Source organism: Schistocerca americana, chromosome 5 (assembly GCF_021461395.2).
Source record: "Schistocerca americana isolate TAMUIC-IGC-003095 chromosome 5, iqSchAmer2.1, whole genome shotgun sequence".
NCBI lineage: Eukaryota > Metazoa > Arthropoda > Insecta > Orthoptera > Acrididae > Schistocerca > Schistocerca americana.
This window is the reverse complement of record NC_060123.1, coordinates 296197958-296209730: the sequence shown is the minus strand read 5'-3', so window position 1 is coordinate 296209730 and position 11773 is coordinate 296197958. Positions and strand designations below refer to the sequence as shown.

At 43.1% G+C, this 11773-nt stretch overlaps 1 pseudogene; it reads right to left on the bottom strand.

The window, feature by feature from the left end:
• Window positions 1–7830: 7830 nt before the first annotated feature.
• On the bottom strand, window positions 7831–7948 carry LOC124616840 (annotated as a pseudogene).
• Window positions 7949–11773: the final 3825 nt, after the last annotated feature.

The window sequence follows — 11773 nt, the reverse complement described above, 5'->3', positions numbered from 1 at the left end:
AAATAAATAAATAACTTCATTCTAGCTGGATAATATGGCCTGCAGCAACCAACAGTCGAAGATACTAGGGTTTTTTTTACATAAACCACGCGTACAGAAATCCAACTTCTGCCCCATAGACATCAGCCTGGTTCACGAACGTTAAATTCTATCCCAAGTAAGTGCTCCCAAGAAAGAGCTCGGGATCGATCCTTGACCGCAACCAGTCGACACCCTTGCTAGTTCAGAAACTCAGCACCAGCAGCAGCAGCAGCAGTCACTTCCACGTTCCTGGACTTGCGTATCTCAACGGTATGGTACACCAGGAATCTTCAGCTGTTAGACATACTGCCGCATGACAACAGACGAACGTCGGTCACCGATCCTCTTCTAGGCATTATCACAGTGATACAGAAACACAGCCTCCACCGCAAAGTCGGCACTGGGCAGCTGCATTTAAACCTCAGCCCAGCCCAGCTGCTCATGTTCGGCATGGCAGAGCAACGCACAGCGCTGGCCGTGTGTCAGTCTCCGCCACAAATCCTGCTGATACAGCTTCCTAACCAGGCCGTAATTGTGACGCCGCCGTCATCATGTCGTGACCCAGAGACCTCTGCCTCAGTGCGTAGGCCCTGGCAGCCAAAACTCTGCCGCTGCCTCTACGGGACCACTCATCATCACTGGAGGAGTCCGCAAGCTGCCCGCCACTGTTCCCCAGCCTTCAGCTGACAGTTATCAGTACCGCGACCTACCGCAAGTAAGAAGTCGCCTCTGGCCGCCTTGCACCCAAAGGAAGCTGCTGTCCACAGCCCCAGACGCGATGGCCGCATCGGCATGAATCGGCCGGCATTCTCTGGTACACATGTCGCCCTCACTGCCTCCTCCTGCCCCACACAAAGTTATGTGCGGAGCGCTCGTGCCGCCTGCCTGCCTCGACCGCCACGCTGAGTGGAAATCTTACGAGCCAACGTAATATCGCGCTGGAGACCAGGGTGCACAAGAATGACTGTCCAGGTTTAATGAATTAAGAAAGAACTGTATATGTTCACCGCTGGTTTCTCTAAAGCTGCCTTCATCATCACGTCCTTCTCCCAAGTCATCGAATGAATCCATTCCTGGCAAACAAGGAGACGGCTCCCACCACCCGCTAATGGTCTTCGCATTCCCGGCCTGCTACGCCACAGTCGCTTACGCTACAAAGGGTGGATGCAAAATTGCACACTGGCAATAGCAAGAGCATCGTTTCTGAAAAACAGAAATTTGTTAACATTAAACATAAATTTAAATCAAAATTTTGAAAAACACAGCCCTCGGTCGCGAACACAATTAATTTGTGACCTAGGTTTCGGTGTCACAAGGGACACCTTCTTCGGACAAAATTAAAACTAAATGTTACAGCATAACGTACCAAAAAATACGAAACCTGCGGTCATACCTGACAGCGTCAGATAGTCAGAATTAAAATAAAATGCAACAGAGGTGCAAGACACTAGGGCTGCCATGAGTCCTCTGTTACAGTCAACACAAAACTGAAACATCATGTAACTTGTGCGCCACGGTAACTTCAAGACAAGTGGCTAATTGGTAAAACAAGCTGTTTTGTGAACATCTCTCGTAACTGCAGAGAGGGAAATAAACAAGTGAACGGTGTACATGAAGTAATTACAATAGCGGGATACTGCATGATATAAATACAACGAATGAATGACTGGCTGTAGTACAAAAATTCCAGAATAAATGCATAAAGAAGATATATACGAAATAATCCATTAAATGACATTACTGCTTACTGTAATAGATACCTTATAAAAACTACAAAAAATTTTTAATTTTCGTATATGAGCCGTAAAATGTAGAAAGAAAAGGTATGTCTGAGTCTGCAAGAAGTAGTTGGTACATCGAAGTGTTAGATCTCGTCAAGCAGCGGCTTTATACCATTGAAATAACTTCTTCCGCGGAACTGCACCTGCTCGTTCAGAAAAAGTCCGTCATTCGAAAGTAAATGCTTGAAAATTTCCAGCCCCTCCAAAATATCAAGTTTACGCCCTTTTTTCCATATGAAAAATTTCCAACTTCTCAATCCCTTTAGGAGAATGCCCTGTTATTAACAGGTGATCTGCAAAAGAAGAATTAGGGGCACACGAACCGTTTCTCCTCAGAAAATGTTCTTTACAGCGAACTGAAAAGGCACGTCCTGTTTGACCAATATAATAGGCACCGCAAGCGTCACATGAAATCTCAAGTTGTTATTTGTAGAGAAGGCAATATTACATTTGTATTTAATCCGAAGCAACCTTTGAATCTGGTATGACACTGGACCTAAAAATGGAATTGAGAAGAACTTTTTCTGCGAATTAATTGTGTTCGCGACTGAAGGCTGTGTTTTTCAAAATTTTGTATTATACAACAGTCGCTGATTGACAGCCATGTTAAAAACCTTAATAAATTGAAATGTCGGAAAGTCTCTTCTGAAGGTATTTTGAATGTAACCTTGTACAGAAATGAAACGTGGATGATAAATAGTTCAGACAATAGGGAACAGAAGTGGTGAAAAGCGATGCTTTATAAACATCCTGAAGATTAGATGGGTAGATCAAATAAGTAATGAGGAAGTACTGAATCAAACGAGGGAAAACTCATTTCCAGCACAAACTGACCAAGAGAAGGTATAGATTCATAGGATCCATCCTGAGGCAGCAAAGATTCGTCAATTTCGCAATGGCAGGAAGAGGGATGGGAGGGGGGGGTGAAATTGTAGAAAGGGGGGAGGGTTGGGTTGTTTGGGGAAGGAGACTAGACAGCGAGGTCATCGGTCTCAGCGAATTAGCGAAGGATGGGGAGGGAAGTCAGCCGTGTCCTTTGAAAGGAACCATCCAGGAATTTGCCCGGAGCGATTTAAGGAAATCACGGAAAACCTAAGTCAGGATGGCAGGACGCGGGATTGAACCGTCGTCCTCCTGAATGCGAGTCCAGTGTCTAACCACTGCGCCACCTCACTCGGTTGTAGAAAGGGACCAAGGCATCAACACAGTAACCAGGTTCAAATGTATGTAGCTTGCAGTAGTTAAGCAGAGCTGAAAAGGTTTGCACAGGATAGACTAGCAAAAGAGTTCCATCTAACACTTTTCAGATTGTAGACACCATTAACAACAACAAAAACATCAGATGGTGAACGGTAGAGTGTGTCCCTCGGCAATCCACAAGCAGATGATTTCAGTGCTTAAGAAAGACAGCGAATATTCTGGCCACGGCAATGTCGAACACGCTTTGTATCGAGATAGGCGAGGACAGCGTGGAAAGAATGTGGTCTTGCTTTGTTTTGTTGAAAGATAATGTTACAGACCTCGAAGATAGCCATTCGCCTTTCTGTGCTCTAGTGCACAAGAGTCGTAGGATCATTGAGATCCTCCATAGCGTTGGGTATAGCTCTTCTGAACCCGTAGACTGCAAATTTTCATAGTAGTCGAGGGAGCTCGTCCAACGTGAGTAGCTATATTGAGGAACTGTAAACGAGTCTTGGTAGACCATGAGTCTGTCGCTATCGAATTTCCACATATGGTGGATACGCGTTTCTCATTTTTACATCACGCATAACACGACCTTCTCACTAACAATCAACATTCAGATTAAATTTCTGACTGAGATATTAGCCGGATTATCTTTCCTTATATACAGAATGCAGACGGCGTTACTCTTGCTACTCTGTGCGGTTGCCCTGAAACGCTGATCATTTACATGTCCAAGCCCGTGGTGCTCCTCAAACTAATTTGACGTTTGCTCCGTTCCGTATTCGTGGTGTTGATGTCTTAATGCCCAATGCTGTAATAAGGCACTGCTGCGTACGAGATGAAATTTTCGAACGTTGGAAAAGTACAAGGTTCATTGGCCCTCTGCAATGAGATCGAACACGGAATATCGACGCGATTTTACGATAGTATGTCGGTAATGATGGGAATGCTTTTCAGCGGCGATTGATTCTCCGCTAGCGGCATTCCGTGTGCTAGTAATGGATATTGCGTGAGACGGCTACCTTGTTACAGAGCAAGTTCTGTGCGCGTAACCTTGGCATGGCTCCAACTCTGCAGGAATAATTTCCCATTTCTTATCGAAGGACACCGGATGGACCGTAGTAAATAAGCGTGCGCGCAGTTTCTGTCTGTTTCTGGCGCCCGTAAATGAGTGAATACGAATCCGAAGCTTGCACAGATTTTCAGTTGCGCAATGAGAGGATTGAAGGATTTCCACACTGTAGTGCTAGGTTAGTTCATGTAGCACCTCTTCGTGAAATACCATGGAAGATGATGAGTAACTTTTTTCACGGAAACAGAATTTTAGCATTCAAGCTGGTGATTCGAAACATAACTAAAACAAAGTGTAGATTGTATTTCATGTGCCAATACGCAAATGTAGCGATTAGTCTGGACTCTCATCCCAGAGAATCTGTATTCAAACACCCTTCAGAGATCGTGGACCCATTCTAGAAAGGGGGTAGAGTCACTTCCCAATTTATCATTCTGATTTTAATCTTTCGTGATTTCCCTGAAATTATTAAGTCCAATGCCACAATGGTTTATTTGGAAACGATGTGGGCCGGTTTTCTTCTTTATCCCTGCACTATTGCAGCGTCTGCTCCAATGGTTTCGTCGTCCACGGGGTGTTAAACACTAATCTACCTTCGTTTCAATTTCTGTGTCTACGGGTTAGATTGCTCTGCTTGCTGACTTAATCTCTTCGTTTGTAATTTCACAAACGTCGCAACCTTTTTCTTATAGGTATTGTGGGTTCACAGAAATAGTGTATGAGCAAATGTAAGTATGCTCCCTCAATAAATATATTTTTAGTTTATTCTTTAAATCGTCAATTTTTCTGTTTTACTGCCATCCTTCGTCTCTGACTATCTTGTAGTAATCATTTCAATTCTACGTATCAGATTCACTAGTCGTTTTGGTAATTTGCTTCACATCTTTTTCTGGTAACACACATTTTCGCTGCACTACTCATTCCAACAATTACTCGACTCCTTAGCGTGCTAAGAGATTTTCAGTATGGTCCTTTCCACTCCTATTCGTCCTGGCCACTCTTCGTTTCGTATATTCTGTTCTATGAAGTTTTTTAACATTCTTCTGTGCCTTTATAAGTAAGAAGGTTTCGCTTCCACCGGCTGTGGTTTTTCCATAATCCATACCTCATTTCCATACATGTAAATTCTGAGCGCTTTGACTTATTTTGTGTCAACATCTGATATCATTAAAGCTATCTTATATGAAAGAACTTGTTTCTGGTATTTTGGTTATCTTTGCTTTAAACTACAGGTAGCACCATAACTAGCTAAGTGCCCGTAGTTCTGTAAAATTTTTTTATTTTGTAATTTAGTTTTCTAATATTATCTCTATTTTAAAGACATAAACTGATTATGACTTTCTAAGAACTCATTCCATTTACATGACCTTAGATCGAAAATTAAATAACAGAGCTTAGAGAAAATCGTATTGCTGACATCTTTGACATTATGATACTCCACATTTTCTCCCAGACCATTAAGTAACTCCTCAATTGCTCAGTATTGTACAGTCCAGAAGAGTCTTTCTAACTGTAACGTAAAATTTTTTGTGCTTGTTACCCATGGGGGATGATAAGTAATCGAATGTGCCTGAAGAAGACTGAATCCCAAAAACTTATCAATAACAGGAAGAAATTAAGCGTCAGTAAAAAACAGTCGTGGTGACTGCTGACCTACACTGAAATTTCGTGTGTTATGTGGTTGGAATCCTGGTGTGTTAAGATTGACATCACATAATGTTTTATCTCAAAATATTCGCAAAGCGGTTTTTATAACTAACTTTTTTCTAGTGTTTTGTAGATAATAAAGAAATTCTTTTTTGTGCTCATTTTTTTGAGACCAAAGGCCCTCGTTTCCAATTGGACAATGAAGTTTTTATTGATCTGTAAGGATACTGCTAGGTGATCCTTCTTATTGGATGCAGCTCCCCATGCTAGTCTGTATACCACGAAAGCTTATAACCCGTTTACTGTAGTCAAGTCATGGTGTCCGTCGACATCCCCTCTCCTCCCAGCCACAACGCATACGATTCCCATTAATCTGTCCCTTCTTTTAGCCGAGTTTTGCCATGTACATCTCCCCCCTCCCCCCATCCCCCCAATTCGGTTCAGTACCTTCTCATCCGTTATCCGATTTAGCTATCTAGTCTTCACATTTCAAAATTTTCTTGTTTAAACTGTTCACTTTTGTACTATGGTACACTTCGGACATATACACTGAGGCTGCAAAAGTCATGGGATAGCGATTGCACATACGCAGATCACGGTAGTAGTAGGGGAGTACATTGGTGGATCTATCATTTGAACTCGCGTGATTCATGCGAAACATTCTCCGGCTTGATTCCGGCCGTTCGATAGGAATTAACAGATTTCGAACGCGAAATTGTAGTTGGAACTAGACGCATGGGACATTCCATTTCGGAAATCGTTAGGCAATTCAGTGTTCCACGATCCACAGTGTCAAGAGTACCGAGAATACCAGATTTCAGGTGTTACCTCTCACCACGTACAACACAGTGGACGACGGCCTTCACTTAACGACCGAAAGCGGCGACATTTGCTAACAGACAGTGCTAACAGACAAGCAACGCTGCTTGAAATAACCGCAGAAATCAATATGGGACGTACGACGAACGTATCTGTTAGGACAGTGCGGCGTAATGTGGCGTTAATGGGCTGTGGCAGCAGACGACCGACGCGAGTGCCTTTGCTAACAGCACGATATCGTCTGCGGCGCATCTCCTTGGCTCATGATCATTTTCGTTGGACTCTAGACGACAGAAAAATCGTGGCCTTGTCGGATAAGGTGTGGGCTGTGTTAACATGGAATGGACTGTGTCCTCTGGTTGTTCGGTTGCTTGGAGGCCATTTGCCGCCATTCGTGGACTTCATGTTTTAGACGACAGTGCGCCGTGCCACCAGGTTGCAGTTGTTCGCGACTGGTTTGAAGAACATTCTGGACAATTTGAGAGACTGATTTGGCCACCCAGATAGCTTGTCATGAATCGCATAGAACGTTTACAAAACTTAATCGAGAAGTCAGTTCGTGCACGAAATTCTTCACCGGTAACACTTTCGCTATTAAGAACGGCTACAGGGGCAACATGGTTCAACATTTCTGCGAGCGACTTCCAACGACTTGTTCGTGTCACGCCGAGATGCTGCACCACTCCAGGTATAAGAAGCTCAGACACGGTATTCGGAGGTATCCCTTGAGTTTTCTCATCTCAGTGTGTCTTCAGGAAAGACTTCCTATCAATTAAATTTCTTTTTGATATTAACAAACTACTTTTTTCCAGAACTGCTTTTTTGCTATGTCCTCCCTATTCCGACCATCATCAGTTACTTCTCCATGCGTATTCGACACCTCTTCTGCTGCTAATTATACCAGCGTCGAATAAATGAACTGTTATTGTTTTACTTTTGTTGTTCATGTTATAAACTCTTTTCAGTGGCTATCCAATCTATTCAAATCGTCACTAAAGTCCATTGGCGTCTCTGGCAGTAATACCGTGTCATAGGCAAACAATATTTCAATATCTTCTCCCTAAATTTTAACTCCGTTTCCAAAGCTTCACGGCTTACTGAATATCACTCCGTCTTCAGGCCACAAGTGGCCCGTCGGGACCATTCGACCGCCGTGTCATCCTCAGTGGAGGATGCGGATAGAAGGGGCGTGTGGTCAGCACACCGCTCTCCCGGTCGTTATGATGGTATTCTTGACCGAAGCCGCTACTGTTCGGTCGAGTAGCTCCTCAATTGGCATCACGAGGCTGAGTGCACCCCGAAAAATGGCAACAGCGCATGGCGGCCTGGATGGTCACCCATACAAGTGCCGACCACGCTCGACAGCGCTTAACTTCGGTGATCTCACGGGAACCGGTGTATCCACTGCGGCAAGGCCGTTGCCCTTACTGAGTATACGTACTGAATAAAATCAGGGATAAGCTACAAGTGTCAGTCCCTTCTCAACTACTTGTGCCTTTAAAAGTCCTTCGAATCTTATAGTAAAGGCTGGTTTCTGCACAAGTTGCGGATTACCTTTTACTTCCTTTACTTTATCCCTGATACCTTCAGAATTTCAAAGGGTATATTCTAGTCAATACTGTCAAACGATATGTAGAAATTTACAGATGCCATAAACCTAGGTTTGCCTTTCTTCAATCTTTCTTCTATGATAACTCTTTGAGGCTATATTACCTCGCATATTCCTACATTTCTCCGGAACCCAAACTAGCCTTCCCGAAGGTCGGTTATTACTGTTTTGTATTCTTGTTCAAATAATTTGTGTCAGTATTTTGGAACTGTGACCTATTGAACGGTTGGTTCGGAGATATTCACAACTACCAACACCTGCCTTCCTTGGAACTGGAAATGCTACATTATTCCTGAGGTCTGACCATATTTCATCTGTATCATATCCACCGGTGAGCCAAAACACTATCATTACCTAGTCAATACCTTGTTGGTAAGATTGGAAGGCAATACAGCAGCGATTTTGCGTGACATGGATTCGATAAATCGTTGGTAGGTTTTCTGAAGTGTGTGGCACCAAGTATATACGCACAGATAAAATGATTCCAGTAAATTACGGACTGGTAGTTTCTGGGTGAGGATGTGGCATCCTATAGCGAGCCGGATGTGTTTCTCCGGGTTCAGATCAGGCTAATTTGGTGGCCATGACAGCAACGTGAGTTTACTATTACGCTCCTCAAACCTTTCTAGCACGATTCTGGCCTTTTGCCACGGACAGTTACCCTGCTGGAAGATGCCATGAGGATGCGGGAAGTCATAAACCGTGAAGACAGTCGATGATTCTGCTGTCATGGTGCAACAGATCCCAAGGAAGACGTGAGAAATTCCACCCATAGCATAAAACTGCCCCCATCGGCTTGCGCCCTTGGAATGGTGCATGGTTTGAGCAGCCGTTTGCCTAGTTGGCGGCCGACATATCCCAACGTGGCCATCGACTTTGTGTAGCAACAAACGTGATTCGTCGGACCTGATGACACATTTAAAATAATCCACTTTCCATTCTCAACGATATATTGCCCACTGCAGCCGTAATTAATGATTTCGTTACGCAACGTGGATAGCCTATTACGGTGCCCTGGACGGTGAATTCCGAAACACTAGAGCTTGCACTAACATTGTATTCTGCTTCAGATCCGCCACAGATCAACGCATGTCCTAATTAACAGAGCGGGCAAGCCGACAACCTCTGCATTCTGTGACGGGTCTTGGATCTTCAACACTTTGCTGCCTACTCCCTGTTTCACCGTCCTTCAACCATTTTCCGTAGATGCTCACGACAATACGACACGAGCAGCCGACCAATTTCGCCGTTTGCGAGATTCTCGTTCGCATGAGCGATGCCGTGACAGTTCGCCCTCTAAGTCGCTCTTGTATCTGAATTTTCCCATCTGTGCCCGGATCGTCGATAGAATTATTCCCCATTCTCCTCTCCTCCACTTCCATACTTCCCTTACTCGTCAAGTGCTTGCAGCGCCGCCAGTGGGTATTCGGTCTAGGGGTGGGCAGTGGTCATACTGTTTTGACTCATATGTATTTATTGCATAGGATGTGAAAGAAAGACTGGCTTCCCCACGGGCTCAGTGATGAGGAAATGCCGTCTACTGACTTCTTTCTACTTAGGTATTTCAGTGCTTTGTTAATCTCATCTCGCAGTATATTATCTCGCATCTCATCTTCATCTACTATATCTCCCCTTTCTAAAAATTGCCTTCCATTTCGTTTCCTTAGTATGTCATAATTATTTTATAGGAATTATATCCATTTTACAATCGCGAATAAAAATACAAATGACCCGTAAAATTTCTTAAGTTCCGAGTGATGAGTTTAAGAACATTTGCCAAAGGCGATATCGTGCTATAATGAATGTTGAAATTAAAAAAAAAAAAAAAAAGTTCCTATGGGGATCATCATCAAATATTAAACGCAACTGCTGGTTAATGTAGCCATTTTTCTCTGTCCCTCGCCGTTTGTATCATTTCTTTTCTCTGATAACATTTCGTGATAAGGACAATTTGGGCCTGTCTCAGGATTTTTCCCCCAGTATTTTTCTTTTTAACATTTTTTTAAGAACCTGTTATATCGAATGAGGTGTCTAATTAATTTATTTTATCAAATTTTAAGCATGTGAGTTAGTAATTCCCACACACCATCTTTTACACATTACATAATAACAATTCTTTTACGGAAGAGGAGGACTTGTCAGGGGGAAACTTTTTCAATTTGTTTCCAACCATGACTTTTTTGTCTGTCAGAAATTTTATATAATTGCGTAAGTAATCAAAAGTTTTGGTGGCAACATTCTGCATCCCTTTCTGTGCTAAAAACAACTTTAATGTGGGTTAATGAATGACATTTTTTCTTGTCGCGTCGTAACTATTTACAACATGGTTTCTTTTGAATGCAGTGCATTGTTTACGACAAACTTCATGAGGTAATAAATATACGAAGGCTATTCGGAATGTACGGAATGATCGATAGCGAAATGGAAACCACACTGAAAATCCGATGAAACTTCGCATAGATGTGATGGGCAGTGTCCCTAGGATGCGTCTTTATAGAATCAAGTCACTCTTCTCATTTCTCAGTCCACGGTCCACAGTGAGCGCGTAAAGATGCCTAGTTTCTCCGCCCCCCCCCCCCCTCGCAAATATGGACGCTTGCCGGGAGATCTCGTCTGATTTCGTGCAACCGAGAATCGAGCATAGCGTAACTGTCATGTTGTTTCTGCTTCAAAAAGGGAATGAGGACGCTCCTGCAGTGTTTCCAATGGAAAGTGTTTCATTGCCCACCATATGACCCGGATCTGCTTCCGTCTGATTTTCATCTCTGCTCAAATGAACCGTTAGCTCTGGAGACAAATTTTTGACACATACAACGAGCTGTAGTCTAGCGTAGAAATATGTCGGAAAGCACAGTGTGTGTTTTCAACGCCGAGGGTATTGGAAATTCGGTACAACGCTACGATACATGTCTAAGTCGGAGCGGCGACTCTGTAGAGAAGTGGCTGGAAGGTGTAGATAACTGTTGTCAATAAAACAGTTTTAATTTTCACTGTGGTTTCCATTTCGCGACCGGTCGTTTCTTTCTTTCCGAATAGCCCTCGTATTTGAAGTAGTAGTCAAAATGTCTAACTCCTTCAACAGGTATCTACAAGATGATCATGGGTGACACCACATATTTCTTACAGGGCACGTGTTTGAGCAATAAAAGCTTTCTTTCTTAAAGATGAGTTACCCCAGAACATTATTTTATATGACCTTGTGGAATGCAAACGCTAAAAATATGTCAGTTTAATGATTTATCCCTCTAGAAGATTTGCAGTGATCGTAAGTGCTAAATGAGACTGAGCCCACACCAGGATGGACAGCGAAGAAGAAATTTCGAAAGGAAATCGAAATTGAATGAGAAGAAATAAAAACTTCCAGGTTTTCCGACGACGTTTCAGTTCTGTCGGAGACGCGGAAGACCTTGAAAGAGCAGATGGACGGAATGGACACTGTCTAGAAACAAGATTATAAATTGAACTCAACAAAAGTAAAATAAAGGTTATGGAACGCAGTCGAATTAAACTGAACGATGCAGAAGGAATTATATTAGGAAACGAGACACCAACAATAGTATGTGAATTTTTCCTACACGGTCAGTAAAAACACTGCTGCGGCCGAAGTGGAGAGGATATTGCACGCAGACTGGCAATAAC